At 46.7% G+C, this 16,421-nt stretch overlaps 12 non-coding genes across 12 annotated transcripts; all 12 read right to left on the reverse strand.

Annotated features, from left to right (window-relative positions):
- Nucleotides 1–568: 568 nt before the first annotated feature.
- Nucleotides 569–759, reverse strand: LOC142261789 (U2 spliceosomal RNA). Its single transcript, XR_012729330.1, has one exon. It is a non-coding gene; the product is annotated as a U2 spliceosomal RNA (small nuclear RNA).
- A 1,117-nt stretch (nt 760–1,876) lies between these two features.
- On the reverse strand, nt 1,877–2,067 carry LOC142261790 (U2 spliceosomal RNA). The gene has a single exon (XR_012729331.1). It is a non-coding gene; the product is annotated as a U2 spliceosomal RNA (small nuclear RNA).
- Nucleotides 2,068–3,181: 1,114 nt separating this feature from the next.
- On the reverse strand, nt 3,182–3,372 carry LOC142261791 (U2 spliceosomal RNA). Its single transcript, XR_012729332.1, has one exon. It is a non-coding gene; the product is annotated as a U2 spliceosomal RNA (small nuclear RNA).
- A 1,117-nt stretch (nt 3,373–4,489) lies between these two features.
- Nucleotides 4,490–4,680, reverse strand: LOC142261793 (U2 spliceosomal RNA). Its single transcript, XR_012729334.1, has one exon. It is a non-coding gene; the product is annotated as a U2 spliceosomal RNA (small nuclear RNA).
- Nucleotides 4,681–5,797: 1,117 nt separating this feature from the next.
- LOC142261816 (U2 spliceosomal RNA) lies at nt 5,798–5,988 on the reverse strand. Its single transcript, XR_012729355.1, has one exon. It is a non-coding gene; the product is annotated as a U2 spliceosomal RNA (small nuclear RNA).
- A 1,117-nt stretch (nt 5,989–7,105) lies between these two features.
- On the reverse strand, nt 7,106–7,296 carry LOC142261794 (U2 spliceosomal RNA). Its single transcript, XR_012729335.1, has one exon. It is a non-coding gene; the product is annotated as a U2 spliceosomal RNA (small nuclear RNA).
- Nucleotides 7,297–8,413: 1,117 nt separating this feature from the next.
- On the reverse strand, nt 8,414–8,604 carry LOC142261795 (U2 spliceosomal RNA). The gene has a single exon (XR_012729336.1). It is a non-coding gene; the product is annotated as a U2 spliceosomal RNA (small nuclear RNA).
- Nucleotides 8,605–9,721: 1,117 nt separating this feature from the next.
- Nucleotides 9,722–9,912, reverse strand: LOC142261797 (U2 spliceosomal RNA). The gene has a single exon (XR_012729337.1). It is a non-coding gene; the product is annotated as a U2 spliceosomal RNA (small nuclear RNA).
- A 1,117-nt stretch (nt 9,913–11,029) lies between these two features.
- Nucleotides 11,030–11,220, reverse strand: LOC142261822 (U2 spliceosomal RNA). Its single transcript, XR_012729360.1, has one exon. It is a non-coding gene; the product is annotated as a U2 spliceosomal RNA (small nuclear RNA).
- A 1,117-nt stretch (nt 11,221–12,337) lies between these two features.
- Nucleotides 12,338–12,528, reverse strand: LOC142261798 (U2 spliceosomal RNA). Its single transcript, XR_012729338.1, has one exon. It is a non-coding gene; the product is annotated as a U2 spliceosomal RNA (small nuclear RNA).
- Nucleotides 12,529–13,645: 1,117 nt separating this feature from the next.
- On the reverse strand, nt 13,646–13,829 carry LOC142261845 (U2 spliceosomal RNA). Its single transcript, XR_012729380.1, has one exon. It is a non-coding gene; the product is annotated as a U2 spliceosomal RNA (small nuclear RNA).
- Nucleotides 13,830–15,166: 1,337 nt separating this feature from the next.
- LOC142261799 (U2 spliceosomal RNA) lies at nt 15,167–15,357 on the reverse strand. The gene has a single exon (XR_012729339.1). It is a non-coding gene; the product is annotated as a U2 spliceosomal RNA (small nuclear RNA).
- Nucleotides 15,358–16,421: the final 1,064 nt, after the last annotated feature.

A 16,421-nucleotide genomic window follows, 5' to 3' on the forward strand; every position in this document is an offset into this window, starting at 1 on the left:
GATGTCATCGGGGGGCATTGTGACAAGCCGCCAGTGTTCCGTCTCTTCATGTTGTGCACTGTTCAAACCGAAAATACATCAACAGGCAGGCTACAGAAAAGCTTACTAACAAAGGTTAGAGAGGGGCTTTCTCAGAGGGCTTTTTACAGTTTGTCTATTCCCAATTAGCCGGTTTAGTATACTTAATGAAAGTACTAATTCTTTCATAGGCCGCCCATTCTTAGTATTTGACGTTCAGGTAACAACAGGTAACTTTATTTGGAGTGGAAGCAGAGAGATAACACCAGATGCCAATTGTAGATCCTCTCACACCTGTGGTCACTGCAGCATCTGACTCCACTTTGTCCAAAAGGGATCTATTCCATTCAATTACACATGATCTAGATTAGACTGACAACAAGATACTGCACGGGACATAGCAGAGTTGGTGAAGTTGAGTGGTGATGAGTTTGCTATTTGGATGAATAAAGCAAGTAAAAAGTGTGTTAGATAAAAATTCATTTCAATTCGCTAATCGGGCTAATATGAATCAGGTGAATCGAGTTCTGCTTTTGGAAACTGGGTTAAGAAGGGGTGCACCGTTCCTGGAGGTACTGCAATACCAGGTCAATGCGTGGAGTGGACAGAGCAAGCTCTTTTTCCATCTCCCTGTTCTAAAAATCCATTTAATATATGGTCCCCAGATAGGGGACGTATCAGATATTAAACTGATAAGAACAGATACTACACTTGATCTTAGCCAAAAGGCCGAGAAGCGATAACCAGAATTGGTTTGGGCCTCGAGTGGCACCCTGGCCTATGCCGGACACATCTTAGGGAGAGAGAGCGAGAGGGAGACAAACCCACGCCTACACAAGACATTTTGTCACCCAAGCCAACCCTTGAAAAGGCTGCTTTGCAGAGCAAAAACAAGAAGAATGGTGCGTTTTGCAGCCGCCGCCCACTGCAATGAATCTGAATAACTCCTCCTTTAGGGCGCAAGCAACTCCCCTCCCCCTTGCAGTCTTTCCAATTCACGATACAAAAAGACGGACAGGACAGGTTGCCTGACTTTCCGTCACTGCCACCCTTTGCCATCCTTACCCGTAGAAAGCCCTTTCATCATCCCCAAACCCTAATCTTTTCCCTTTCCTTCCCAGCCCCCAAACCCTGCCCTCTGTACCTTTCTCACCACCCGCTTCCCTTCTCCTGTCATCCCCCTACCACCCGGGAAAAAAAGAGATTGCCCCCTCCTTCCACTAGCCCACCCTCCCACCCAAAGAACAACTTCTTCTGCGCAGCTTGTTTTCTAGGCAGCAGCGCTATTGTGATGTCATCGGGGGGCATTGTGACAAGCCGCCAGTGTTCCGTCTCTTCATGTTGTGCACTGTTCAAACCGAAAATACATCAACAGGCAGGCTACAGAAAAGCTTACTAACAAAGGTTAGAGAGGGGCTTTCTCAGAGGGCTTTTTACAGTTTGTCTATTCCCAATTAGCCGGTTTAGTATACTTAATGAAAGTACTAATTCTTTCATAGGCCGCCCATTCTTAGTATTTGACGTTCAGGTAACAACAGGTAACTTTATTTGGAGTGGAAGCAGAGAGATAACACCAGATGCCAATTGTAGATCCTCTCACACCTGTGGTCACTGCAGCATCTGACTCCACTTTGTCCAAAAGGGATCTATTCCATTCAATTACACATGATCTAGATTAGACTGACAACAAGATACTGCACGGGACATAGCAGAGTTGGTGAAGTTGAGTGGTGATGAGTTTGCTATTTGGATGAATAAAGCAAGTAAAAAGTGTGTTAGATAAAAATTCATTTCAATTCGCTAATCGGGCTAATATGAATCAGGTGAATCGAGTTCTGCTTTTGGAAACTGGGTTAAGAAGGGGTGCACCGTTCCTGGAGGTACTGCAATACCAGGTCAATGCGTGGAGTGGACAGAGCAAGCTCTTTTTCCATCTCCCTGTTCTAAAAATCCATTTAATATATGGTCCCCAGATAGGGGACGTATCAGATATTAAACTGATAAGAACAGATACTACACTTGATCTTAGCCAAAAGGCCGAGAAGCGATAACCAGAATTGGTTTGGGCCTCGAGTGGCACCCTGGCCTATGCCGGACACATCTTAGGGAGAGAGAGCGAGAGGGAGACAAACCCACGCCTACACAAGACATTTTGTCACCCAAGCCAACCCTTGAAAAGGCTGCTTTGCAGAGCAAAAACAAGAAGAATGGTGCGTTTTGCAGCCGCCGCCCACTGCAATGAATCTGAATAACTCCTTTAGGGCGCAAGCAACTCCCCTCCCCCTTGCAGTCTTTCCAATTCACGATACAAAAAGACGGACAGGACAGGTTGCCTGACTTTCCGTCACTGCCACCCTTTGCCATCCTTACCCGTAGAAAGCCCTTTCATCATCCCCAAACCCTAATCTTTTCCCTTTCCTTCCCAGCCCCCAAACCCTGCCCTCTGTACCTTTCTCACCACCCGCTTCCCTTCTCCTGTCATCCCCCTACCACCCGGGAAAAAAAGAGATTGCCCCCTCCTTCCACTAGCCCACCCTCCCACCCAAAGAACAACTTCTTCTGCGCAGCTTGTTTTCTAGGCAGCAGCGCTATTGTGATGTCATCGGGGGGCATTGTGACAAGCCGCCAGTGTTCCGTCTCTTCATGTTGTGCACTGTTCAAACCGAAAATACATCAACAGGCAGGCTACAGAAAAGCTTACTATCAAAGGTTAGAGAGGGGCTTTCTCAGAGGGCTTTTTACAGTTTGTCTATTCCCAATTAGCCGGTTTAGTATACTTAATGAAAGTACTAATTCTTTCATAGGCCGCCCATTCTTAGTATTTGACGTTCAGGTAACAACAGGTAACTTTATTTGGAGTGGAAGCAGAGAGATAACACCAGATGCCAATTGTAGATCCTCTCACACCTGTGGTCACTGCAGCATCTGACTCCACTTTGTCCAAAAGGGATCTATTCCATTCAATTACACATGATCTAGATTAGACTGACAACAAGATACTGCACGGGACATAGCAGAGTTGGTGAAGTTGAGTGGTGATGAGTTTGCTATTTGGATGAATAAAGCAAGTAAAAAGTGTGTTAGATAAAAATTCATTTCAATTCGCTAATCGGGCTAATATGAATCAGGTGAATCGAGTTCTGCTTTTGGAAACTGGGTTAAGAAGGGGTGCACCGTTCCTGGAGGTACTGCAATACCAGGTCAATGCGTGGAGTGGACAGAGCAAGCTCTTTTTCCATCTCCCTGTTCTAAAAATCCATTTAATATATGGTCCCCAGATAGGGGACGTATCAGATATTAAACTGATAAGAACAGATACTACACTTGATCTTAGCCAAAAGGCCGAGAAGCGATAACCAGAATTGGTTTGGGCCTCGAGTGGCACCCTGGCCTATGCCGGACACATCTTAGGGAGAGAGAGCGAGAGGGAGACAAACCCACGCCTACACAAGACATTTTGTCACCCAAGCCAACCCTTGAAAAGGCTGCTTTGCAGAGCAAAAACAAGAAGAATGGTGCGTTTTGCAGCCGCCGCCCACTGCAATGAATCTGAATAACTCCTCCTTTAGGGCGCAAGCAACTCCCCTCCCCCTTGCAGTCTTTCCAATTCACGATACAAAAAGACGGACAGGACAGGTTGCCTGACTTTCCGTCACTGCCACCCTTTGCCATCCTTACCCGTAGAAAGCCCTTTCATCATCCCCAAACCCTAATCTTTTCCCTTTCCTTCCCAGCCCCCAAACCCTGCCCTCTGTACCTTTCTCACCACCCGCTTCCCTTCTCCTGTCATCCCCCTACCACCCGGGAAAAAAAGAGATTGCCCCCTCCTTCCACTAGCCCACCCTCCCACCCAAAGAACAACTTCTTCTGCGCAGCTTGTTTTCTAGGCAGCAGCGCTATTGTGATGTCATCGGGGGGCATTGTGACAAGCCGCCAGTGTTCCGTCTCTTCATGTTGTGCACTGTTCAAACCGAAAATACATCAACAGGCAGGCTACAGAAAAGCTTACTAACAAAGGTTAGAGAGGGGCTTTCTCAGAGGGCTTTTTACAGTTTGTCTATTCCCAATTAGCCGGTTTAGTATACTTAATGAAAGTACTAATTCTTTCATAGGCCGCCCATTCTTAGTATTTGACGTTCAGGTAACAACAGGTAACTTTATTTGGAGTGGAAGCAGAGAGATAACACCAGATGCCAATTGTAGATCCTCTCACACCTGTGGTCACTGCAGCATCTGACTCCACTTTGTCCAAAAGGGATCTATTCCATTCAATTACACATGATCTAGATTAGACTGACAACAAGATACTGCACGGGACATAGCAGAGTTGGTGAAGTTGAGTGGTGATGAGTTTGCTATTTGGATGAATAAAGCAAGTAAAAAGTGTGTTAGATAAAAATTCATTTCAATTCGCTAATCGGGCTAATATGAATCAGGTGAATCGAGTTCTGCTTTTGGAAACTGGGTTAAGAAGGGGTGCACCGTTCCTGGAGGTACTGCAATACCAGGTCAATGCGTGGAGTGGACAGAGCAAGCTCTTTTTCCATCTCCCTGTTCTAAAAATCCATTTAATATATGGTCCCCAGATAGGGGACGTATCAGATATTAAACTGATAAGAACAGATACTACACTTGATCTTAGCCAAAAGGCCGAGAAGCGATAACCAGAATTGGTTTGGGCCTCGAGTGGCACCCTGGCCTATGCCGGACACATCTTAGGGAGAGAGAGCGAGAGGGAGACAAACCCACGCCTACACAAGACATTTTGTCACCCAAGCCAACCCTTGAAAAGGCTGCTTTGCAGAGCAAAAACAAGAAGAATGGTGCGTTTTGCAGCCGCCGCCCACTGCAATGAATCTGAATAACTCCTCCTTTAGGGCGCAAGCAACTCCCCTCCCCCTTGCAGTCTTTCCAATTCACGATACAAAAAGACGGACAGGACAGGTTGCCTGACTTTCCGTCACTGCCACCCTTTGCCATCCTTACCCGTAGAAAGCCCTTTCATCATCCCCAAACCCTAATCTTTTCCCTTTCCTTCCCAGCCCCCAAACCCTGCCCTCTGTACCTTTCTCACCACCCGCTTCCCTTCTCCTGTCATCCCCCTACCACCCGGGAAAAAAAGAGATTGCCCCCTCCTTCCACTAGCCCACCCTCCCACCCAAAGAACAACTTCTTCTGCGCAGCTTGTTTTCTAGGCAGCAGCGCTATTGTGATGTCATCGGGGGGCATTGTGACAAGCCGCCAGTGTTCCGTCTCTTCATGTTGTGCACTGTTCAAACCGAAAATACATCAACAGGCAGGCTACAGAAAAGCTTACTAACAAAGGTTAGAGAGGGGCTTTCTCAGAGGGCTTTTTACAGTTTGTCTATTCCCAATTAGCCGGTTTAGTATACTTAATGAAAGTACTAATTCTTTCATAGGCCGCCCATTCTTAGTATTTGACGTTCAGGTAACAACAGGTAACTTTATTTGGAGTGGAAGCAGAGAGATAACACCAGATGCCAATTGTAGATCCTCTCACACCTGTGGTCACTGCAGCATCTGACTCCACTTTGTCCAAAAGGGATCTATTCCATTCAATTACACATGATCTAGATTAGACTGACAACAAGATACTGCACGGGACATAGCAGAGTTGGTGAAGTTGAGTGGTGATGAGTTTGCTATTTGGATGAATAAAGCAAGTAAAAAGTGTGTTAGATAAAAATTCATTTCAATTCGCTAATCGGGCTAATATGAATCAGGTGAATCGAGTTCTGCTTTTGGAAACTGGGTTAAGAAGGGGTGCACCGTTCCTGGAGGTACTGCAATACCAGGTCAATGCGTGGAGTGGACAGAGCAAGCTCTTTTTCCATCTCCCTGTTCTAAAAAACCATTTAATATATGGTCCCCAGATAGGGGACGTATCAGATATTAAACTGATAAGAACAGATACTACACTTGATCTTAGCCAAAAGGCCGAGAAGCGATAACCAGAATTGGTTTGGGCCTCGAGTGGCACCCTGGCCTATGCCGGACACATCTTAGGGAGAGAGAGCGAGAGGGAGACAAACCCACGCCTACACAAGACATTTTGTCACCCAAGCCAACCCTTGAAAAGGCTGCTTTGCAGAGCAAAAACAAGAAGAATGGTGCGTTTTGCAGCCGCCGCCCACTGCAATGAATCTGAATAACTCCTCCTTTAGGGCGCAAGCAACTCCCCTCCCCCTTGCAGTCTTTCCAATTCACGATACAAAAAGACGGACAGGACAGGTTGCCTGACTTTCCGTCACTGCCACCCTTTGCCATCCTTACCCGTAGAAAGCCCTTTCATCATCCCCAAACCCTAATCTTTTCCCTTTCCTTCCCAGCCCCCAAACCCTGCCCTCTGTACCTTTCTCACCACCCGCTTCCCTTCTCCTGTCATCCCCCTACCACCCGGGAAAAAAAGAGATTGCCCCCTCCTTCCACTAGCCCACCCTCCCACCCAAAGAACAACTTCTTCTGCGCAGCTTGTTTTCTAGGCAGCAGCGCTATTGTGATGTCATCGGGGGGCATTGTGACAAGCCGCCAGTGTTCCGTCTCTTCATGTTGTGCACTGTTCAAACCGAAAATACATCAACAGGCAGGCTACAGAAAAGCTTACTAACAAAGGTTAGAGAGGGGCTTTCTCAGAGGGCTTTTTACAGTTTGTCTATTCCCAATTAGCCGGTTTAGTATACTTAATGAAAGTACTAATTCTTTCATAGGCCGCCCATTCTTAGTATTTGACGTTCAGGTAACAACAGGTAACTTTATTTGGAGTGGAAGCAGAGAGATAACACCAGATGCCAATTGTAGATCCTCTCACACCTGTGGTCACTGCAGCATCTGACTCCACTTTGTCCAAAAGGGATCTATTCCATTCAATTACACATGATCTAGATTAGACTGACAACAAGATACTGCACGGGACATAGCAGAGTTGGTGAAGTTGAGTGGTGATGAGTTTGCTATTTGGATGAATAAAGCAAGTAAAAAGTGTGTTAGATAAAAATTCATTTCAATTCGCTAATCGGGCTAATATGAATCAGGTGAATCGAGTTCTGCTTTTGGAAACTGGGTTAAGAAGGGGTGCACCGTTCCTGGAGGTACTGCAATACCAGGTCAATGCGTGGAGTGGACAGAGCAAGCTCTTTTTCCATCTCCCTGTTCTAAAAATCCATTTAATATATGGTCCCCAGATAGGGGACGTATCAGATATTAAACTGATAAGAACAGATACTACACTTGATCTTAGCCAAAAGGCCGAGAAGCGATAACCAGAATTGGTTTGGGCCTCGAGTGGCACCCTGGCCTATGCCGGACACATCTTAGGGAGAGAGAGCGAGAGGGAGACAAACCCACGCCTACACAAGACATTTTGTCACCCAAGCCAACCCTTGAAAAGGCTGCTTTGCAGAGCAAAAACAAGAAGAATGGTGCGTTTTGCAGCCGCCGCCCACTGCAATGAATCTGAATAACTCCTCCTTTAGGGCGCAAGCAACTCCCCTCCCCCTTGCAGTCTTTCCAATTCACGATACAAAAAGACGGACAGGACAGGTTGCCTGACTTTCCGTCACTGCCACCCTTTGCCATCCTTACCCGTAGAAAGCCCTTTCATCATCCCCAAACCCTAATCTTTTCCCTTTCCTTCCCAGCCCCCAAACCCTGCCCTCTGTACCTTTCTCACCACCCGCTTCCCTTCTCCTGTCATCCCCCTACCACCCGGGAAAAAAAGAGATTGCCCCCTCCTTCCACTAGCCCACCCTCCCACCCAAAGAACAACTTCTTCTGCGCAGCTTGTTTTCTAGGCAGCAGCGCTATTGTGATGTCATCGGGGGGCATTGTGACAAGCCGCCAGTGTTCCGTCTCTTCATGTTGTGCACTGTTCAAACCGAAAATACATCAACAGGCAGGCTACAGAAAAGCTTACTAACAAAGGTTAGAGAGGGGCTTTCTCAGAGGGCTTTTTACAGTTTGTCTATTCCCAATTAGCCGGTTTAGTATACTTAATGAAAGTACTAATTCTTTCATAGGCCGCCCATTCTTAGTATTTGACGTTCAGGTAACAACAGGTAACTTTATTTGGAGTGGAAGCAGAGAGATAACACCAGATGCCAATTGTAGATCCTCTCACACCTGTGGTCACTGCAGCATCTGACTCCACTTTGTCCAAAAGGGATCTATTCCATTCAATTACACATGATCTAGATTAGACTGACAACAAGATACTGCACGGGACATAGCAGAGTTGGTGAAGTTGAGTGGTGATGAGTTTGCTATTTGGATGAATAAAGCAAGTAAAAAGTGTGTTAGATAAAAATTCATTTCAATTCGCTAATCGGGCTAATATGAATCAGGTGAATCGAGTTCTGCTTTTGGAAACTGGGTTAAGAAGGGGTGCACCGTTCCTGGAGGTACTGCAATACCAGGTCAATGCGTGGAGTGGACAGAGCAAGCTCTTTTTCCATCTCCCTGTTCTAAAAATCCATTTAATATATGGTCCCCAGATAGGGGACGTATCAGATATTAAACTGATAAGAACAGATACTACACTTGATCTTAGCCAAAAGGCCGAGAAGCGATAACCAGAATTGGTTTGGGCCTCGAGTGGCACCCTGGCCTATGCCGGACACATCTTAGGGAGAGAGAGCGAGAGGGAGACAAACCCACGCCTACACAAGACATTTTGTCACCCAAGCCAACCCTTGAAAAGGCTGCTTTGCAGAGCAAAAACAAGAAGAATGGTGCGTTTTGCAGCCGCCGCCCACTGCAATGAATCTGAATAACTCCTCCTTTAGGGCGCAAGCAACTCCCCTCCCCCTTGCAGTCTTTCCAATTCACGATACAAAAAGACGGACAGGACAGGTTGCCTGACTTTCCGTCACTGCCACCCTTTGCCATCCTTACCCGTAGAAAGCCCTTTCATCATCCCCAAACCCTAATCTTTTCCCTTTCCTTCCCAGCCCCCAAACCCTGCCCTCTGTACCTTTCTCACCACCCGCTTCCCTTCTCCTGTCATCCCCCTACCACCCGGGAAAAAAAGAGATTGCCCCCTCCTTCCACTAGCCCACCCTCCCACCCAAAGAACAACTTCTTCTGCGCAGCTTGTTTTCTAGGCAGCAGCGCTATTGTGATGTCATCGGGGGGCATTGTGACAAGCCGCCAGTGTTCCGTCTCTTCATGTTGTGCACTGTTCAAACCGAAAATACATCAACAGGCAGGCTACAGAAAAGCTTACTAACAAAGGTTAGAGAGGGGCTTTCTCAGAGGGCTTTTTACAGTTTGTCTATTCCCAATTAGCCGGTTTAGTATACTTAATGAAAGTACTAATTCTTTCATAGGCCGCCCATTCTTAGTATTTGACGTTCAGGTAACAACAGGTAACTTTATTTGGAGTGGAAGCAGAGAGATAACACCAGATGCCAATTGTAGATCCTCTCACACCTGTGGTCACTGCAGCATCTGACTCCACTTTGTCCAAAAGGGATCTATTCCATTCAATTACACATGATCTAGATTAGACTGACAACAAGATACTGCACGGGACATAGCAGAGTTGGTGAAGTTGAGTGGTGATGAGTTTGCTATTTGGATGAATAAAGCAAGTAAAAAGTGTGTTAGATAAAAATTCATTTCAATTCGCTAATCGGGCTAATATGAATCAGGTGAATCGAGTTCTGCTTTTGGAAACTGGGTTAAGAAGGGGTGCACCGTTCCTGGAGGTACTGCAATACCAGGTCAATGCGTGGAGTGGACAGAGCAAGCTCTTTTTCCATCTCCCTGTTCTAAAAATCCATTTAATATATGGTCCCCAGATAGGGGACGTATCAGATATTAAACTGATAAGAACAGATACTACACTTGATCTTAGCCAAAAGGCCGAGAAGCGATAACCAGAATTGGTTTGGGCCTCGAGTGGCACCCTGGCCTATGCCGGACACATCTTAGGGAGAGAGAGCGAGAGGGAGACAAACCCACGCCTACACAAGACATTTTGTCACCCAAGCCAACCCTTGAAAAGGCTGCTTTGCAGAGCAAAAACAAGAAGAATGGTGCGTTTTGCAGCCGCCGCCCACTGCAATGAATCTGAATAACTCCTCCTTTAGGGCGCAAGCAACTCCCCTCCCCCTTGCAGTCTTTCCAATTCACGATACAAAAAGACGGACAGGACAGGTTGCCTGACTTTCCGTCACTGCCACCCTTTGCCATCCTTACCCGTAGAAAGCCCTTTCATCATCCCCAAACCCTAATCTTTTCCCTTTCCTTCCCAGCCCCCAAACCCTGCCCTCTGTACCTTTCTCACCACCCGCTTCCCTTCTCCTGTCATCCCCCTACCACCCGGGAAAAAAAGAGATTGCCCCCTCCTTCCACTAGCCCACCCTCCCACCCAAAGAACAACTTCTTCTGCGCAGCTTGTTTTCTAGGCAGCAGCGCTATTGTGATGTCATCGGGGGGCATTGTGACAAGCCGCCAGTGTTCCGTCTCTTCATGTTGTGCACTGTTCAAACCGAAAATACATCAACAGGCAGGCTACAGAAAAGCTTACTAACAAAGGTTAGAGAGGGGCTTTCTCAGAGGGCTTTTTACAGTTTGTCTATTCCCAATTAGCCGGTTTAGTATACTTAATGAAAGTACTAATTCTTTCATAGGCCGCCCATTCTTAGTATTTGACGTTCAGGTAACAACAGGTAACTTTATTTGGAGTGGAAGCAGAGAGATAACACCAGATGCCAATTGTAGATCCTCTCACACCTGTGGTCACTGCAGCATCTGACTCCACTTTGTCCAAAAGGGATCTATTCCATTCAATTACACATGATCTAGATTAGACTGACAACAAGATACTGCACGGGACATAGCAGAGTTGGTGAAGTTGAGTGGTGATGAGTTTGCTATTTGGATGAATAAAGCAAGTAAAAAGTGTGTTAGATAAAAATTCATTTCAATTCGCTAATCGGGCTAATATGAATCAGGTGAATCGAGTTCTGCTTTTGGAAACTGGGTTAAGAAGGGGTGCACCGTTCCTGGAGGTACTGCAATACCAGGTCAATGCGTGGAGTGGACAGAGCAAGCTCTTTTTCCATCTCCCTGTTCTAAAAATCCATTTAATATATGGTCCCCAGATAGGGGACGTATCAGATATTAAACTGATAAGAACAGATCCTACACTTGATCTTAGCCAAAAGGCCGAGAAGCGATAACCAGAATTGGTTTGGGCCTCGAGTGGCACCCTGGCCTATGCCGGACACATCTTAGGGAGAGAGAGCGAGAGGGAGACAAACCCACGCCTACACAAGACATTTTGTCACCCAAGCCAACCCTTGAAAAGGCTGCTTTGCAGAGCAAAAACAAGAAGAATGGTGCGTTTTGCAGCCGCCGCCCACTGCAATGAATCTGAATAACTCCTCCTTTAGGGCGCAAGCAACTCCCCTCCCCCTTGCAGTCTTTCCAATTCACGATACAAAAAGACGGACAGGACAGGTTGCCTGACTTTCCGTCACTGCCACCCTTTGCCATCCTTACCCGTAGAAAGCCCTTTCATCATCCCCAAACCCTAATCTTTTCCCTTTCCTTCCCAGCCCCCAAACCCTGCCCTCTGTACCTTTCTCACCACCCGCTTCCCTTCTCCTGTCATCCCCCTACCACCCGGGAAAAAAAGAGATTGCCCCCTCCTTCCACTAGCCCACCCTCCCACCCAAAGAACAACTTCTTCTGCGCAGCTTGTTTTCTAGGCAGCAGCGCTATTGTGATGTCATCGGGGGGCATTGTGACAAGCCGCCAGTGTTCCGTCTCTTCATGTTGTGCACTGTTCAAACCGAAAATACATCAACAGGCAGGCTACAGAAAAGCTTACTAACAAAGGTTAGAGAGGGGCTTTCTCAGAGGGCTTTTTACAGTTTGTCTATTCCCAATTAGCCGGTTTAGTATACTTAATGAAAGTACTAATTCTTTCATAGGCCGCCCATTCTTAGTATTTGACGTTCAGGTAACAACAGGTAACTTTATTTGGAGTGGAAGCAGAGAGATAACACCAGATGCCAATTGTAGATCCTCTCACACCTGTGGTCACTGCAGCATCTGACTCCACTTTGTCCAAAAGGGATCTATTCCATTCAATTACACATGATCTAGATTAGACTGACAACAAGATACTGCACGGGACATAGCAGAGTTGGTGAAGTTGAGTGGTGATGAGTTTGCTATTTGGATGAATAAAGCAAGTAAAAAGTGTGTTAGATAAAAATTCATTTCAATTCGCTAATCGGGCTAATATGAATCAGGTGAATCGAGTTCTGCTTTTGGAAACTGGGTTAAGAAGGGGTGCACCGTTCCTGGAGGTACTGCAATACCAGGTCAATGCGTGGAGTGGACAGAGCAAGCTCTTTTTCCATCTCCCTGTTCTAAAAATCCATTTAATATATGGTCCCCAGATAGGGGACGTATCAGATATTAAACTGATAAGAACAGATACTACACTTGATCTTAGCCAAAAGGCCGAGAAGCGATAACCAGAATTGGTTTGGGCCTCGAGTGGCACCCTGGCCTATGCCGGACACATCTTAGGGAGAGAGAGCGAGAGGGAGACAAACCCACGCCTACACAAGACATTTTGTCACCCAAGCCAACCCTTGAAAAGGCTGCTTTGCAGAGCAAAAACAAGAAGAATGGTGCGTTTTGCAGCCGCCGCCCACTGCAATGAATCTGAATAACTCCTCCTTTAGGGCGCAAGCAACTCCCCTCCCCCTTGCAGTCTTTCCAATTCACGATACAAAAAGACGGACAGGACAGGTTGCCTGACTTTCCGTCACTGCCACCCTTTGCCATCCTTACCCGTAGAAAGCCCTTTCATCATCCCCAAACCCTAATCTTTTCCCTTTCCTTCCCAGCCCCCAAACCCTGCCCTCTGTACCTTTCTCACCACCCGCTTCCCTTCTCCTGTCATCCCCCTACCACCCGGGAAAAAAAGAGATTGCCCCCTCCTTCCACTAGCCCACCCTCCCACCCAAAGAACAACTTCTTCTGCGCAGCTTGTTTTCTAGGCAGCAGCGCTATTGTGATGTCATCGGGGGGCATTGTGACAAGCCGCCAGTGTTCCGTCTCTTCATGTTGTGCACTGTTCAAACCGAAAATACATCAACAGGCAGGCTACAGAAAAGCTTACTAACAAAGGTTAGAGAGGGGCTTTCTCAGAGGGCTTTTTACAGTTTGTCTATTCCCAATTAGCCGGTTTAGTATACTTAATGAAAGTACTAATTCTTTCATAGGCCGCCCATTCTTAGTATTTGACGTTCAGGTAACAACAGGTAACTTTATTTGGAGTGGAAGCAGAGAGATAACACCAGATGCCAATTGTAGATCCTCTCACACCTGTGGTCACTGCAGCATCTGACTCCACTTTGTCCAAAAGGGATCTATTCCATTCAATTACACATGATCTAGATTAGACTGACAACAAGATACTGCACGGGACATAGCAGAGTTGGTGAAGTTGAGTGGTGATGAGTTTGCTATTTGGATGAATAAAGCAAGTAAAAAGTGTGTTAGATAAAAATTCATTTCAATTCGCTAATCGGGCTAATATGAATCAGGTGAATCGAGTTCTGCTTTTGGAAACTGGGTTAAGAAGGGGTGCACCGTTCCTGGAGGTACTGCAATACCAGGTCAATGCGTGGAGTGGACAGAGCAAGCTCTTTTTCCATCTCCCTGTTCTAAAAATCCATTTAATATATGGTCCCCAGATAGGGGACGTATCAGATATTAAACTGATAAGAACAGATGAGATTTCATCCGCAATTTTCAGAATCAAGATAGCCCCGAAGGCCAGCAGGCCACCACACAAAAGCGCAGTGCCTGGGTGATCGCCTCCCGAGCCCCGGAACCACCAGCCAAAAGGGGGACGTAAGCACCAAAAGGCGCAACAATCCCCAAGGCCGGCGGTTGTGCAAGCCCGGGCCCCTCCCAGCCAAGACCAAGGCAAACCCAATGAAGGGACTACACTTGATCTTAGCCAAAAGGCCGAGAAGCGATAACCAGAATTGGTTTGGGCCTCGAGTGGCACCCTGGCCTATGCCGGACACATCTTAGGGAGAGAGAGCGAGAGGGAGACAAACCCACGCCTACACAAGACATTTTGTCACCCAAGCCAACCCTTGAAAAGGCTGCTTTGCAGAGCAAAAACAAGAAGAATGGTGCGTTTTGCAGCCGCCGCCCACTGCAATGAATCTGAATAACTCCTCCTTTAGGGCGCAAGCAACTCCCCTCCCCCTTGCAGTCTTTCCAATTCACGATACAAAAAGACGGACAGGACAGGTTGCCTGACTTTCCGTCACTGCCACCCTTTGCCATCCTTACCCGTAGAAAGCCCTTTCATCATCCCCAAACCCTAATCTTTTCCCTTTCCTTCCCAGCCCCCAAACCCTGCCCTCTGTACCTTTCTCACCACCCGCTTCCCTTCTCCTGTCATCCCCCTACCACCCGGGAAAAAAAGAGATTGCCCCCTCCTTCCACTAGCCCACCCTCCCACCCAAAGAACAACTTCTTCTGCGCAGCTTGTTTTCTAGGCAGCAGCGCTATTGTGATGTCATCGGGGGGCATTGTGACAAGCCGCCAGTGTTCCGTCTCTTCATGTTGTGCACTGTTCAAACCGAAAATACATCAACAGGCAGGCTACAGAAAAGCTTACTAACAAAGGTTAGAGAGGGGCTTTCTCAGAGGGCTTTTTACAGTTTGTCTATTCCCAATTAGCCGGTTTAGTATACTTAATGAAAGTACTAATTCTTTCATAGGCCGCCCATTCTTAGTATTTGACGTTCAGGTAACAACAGGTAACTTTATTTGGAGTGGAAGCAGAGAGATAACACCAGATGCCAATTGTAGATCCTCTCACACCTGTGGTCACTGCAGCATCTGACTCCACTTTGTCCAAAAGGGATCTATTCCATTCAATTACACATGATCTAGATTAGACTGACAACAAGATACTGCACGGGACATAGCAGAGTTGGTGAAGTTGAGTGGTGATGAGTTTGCTATTTGGATGAATAAAGCAAGTAAAAAGTGTGTTAGATAAAAATTCATTTCAATTCGCTAATCGGGCTAATATGAATCAGGTGAATCGAGTTCTGCTTTTGGAAACTGGGTTAAGAAGGGGTGCACCGTTCCTGGAGGTACTGCAATACCAGGTCAATGCGTGGAGTGGACAGAGCAAGCTCTTTTTCCATCTCCCTGTTCTAAAAATCCATTTAATATATGGTCCCCAGATAGGGGACGTATCAGATATTAAACTGATAAGAACAGATACTACACTTGATCTTAGCCAAAAGGCCGAGAAGCGATAACCAGAATTGGTTTGGGCCTCGAGTGGCACCCTGGCCTATGCCGGACACATCTTAGGGAGAGAGAGCGAGAGGGAGACAAACCCACGCCTACACAAGACATTTTGTCACCCAAGCCAACCCTTGAAAAGGCTGCTTTGCAGAGCAAAAACAAGAAGAATGGTGCGTTTTGCAGCCGCCGCCCACTGCAATGAATCTGAATAACTCCTCCTTTAGGGCGCAAGCAACTCCCCTCCCCCTTGCAGTCTTTCCAATTCACGATACAAAAAGACGGACAGGACAGGTTGCCTGACTTTCCGTCACTGCCACCCTTTGCCATCCTTACCCGTAGAAAGCCCTTTCATCATCCCCAAACCCTAATCTTTTCCCTTTCCTTCCCAGCCCCCAAACCCTGCCCTCTGTACCTTTCTCACCACCCGCTTCCCTTCTCCTGTCATCCCCCTACCACCCGGGAAAAAAAGAGATTGCCCCCTCCTTCCACTAGCCCACCCTCCCACCCAAAGAACAACTTCTTCTGCGCAGCTTGTTTTCTAGGCAGCAGCGCTATTGTGATGTCATCGGGGGGCATTGTGACAAGCCGCCAGTGTTCCGTCTCTTCATGTTGTGCACTGTTCAAACCGAAAATACATCAACAGGCAGGCTACAGAAAAGCTTACTAACAAAGGTTAGAGAGGGGCTTTCTCAGAGGGCTTTTTACAGTTTGTCTATTCCCAATTAGCCGGTTTAGTATACTTAATGAAAGTACTAATTCTTTCATAGGCCGCCCATTCTTAGTATTTGACGTTCAGGTAACAACAGGTAACTTTATTTGGAGTGGAAGCAGAGAGATAACACCAGATGCCAATTGTAGATCCTCTCACACCTGTGGTCACTGCAGCATCTGACTCCACTTTGTCCAAAAGGGATCTATTCCATTCAATTACACATGATCTAGATTAGACTGACAACAAGATACTGCACGGGACATAGCAGAGTTGGTGAAGTTGAGTGGTGATGAGTTTGCTATTTGGATGAATAAAGCAAGTAAAAAGTGTGTTAGATAAAAATTCATTTCAATTCGCTAAT

This window comes from Anomaloglossus baeobatrachus, unplaced genomic scaffold (genome assembly GCF_048569485.1).
Source record: "Anomaloglossus baeobatrachus isolate aAnoBae1 unplaced genomic scaffold, aAnoBae1.hap1 Scaffold_2391, whole genome shotgun sequence".
NCBI lineage: Eukaryota > Metazoa > Chordata > Amphibia > Anura > Aromobatidae > Anomaloglossus > Anomaloglossus baeobatrachus.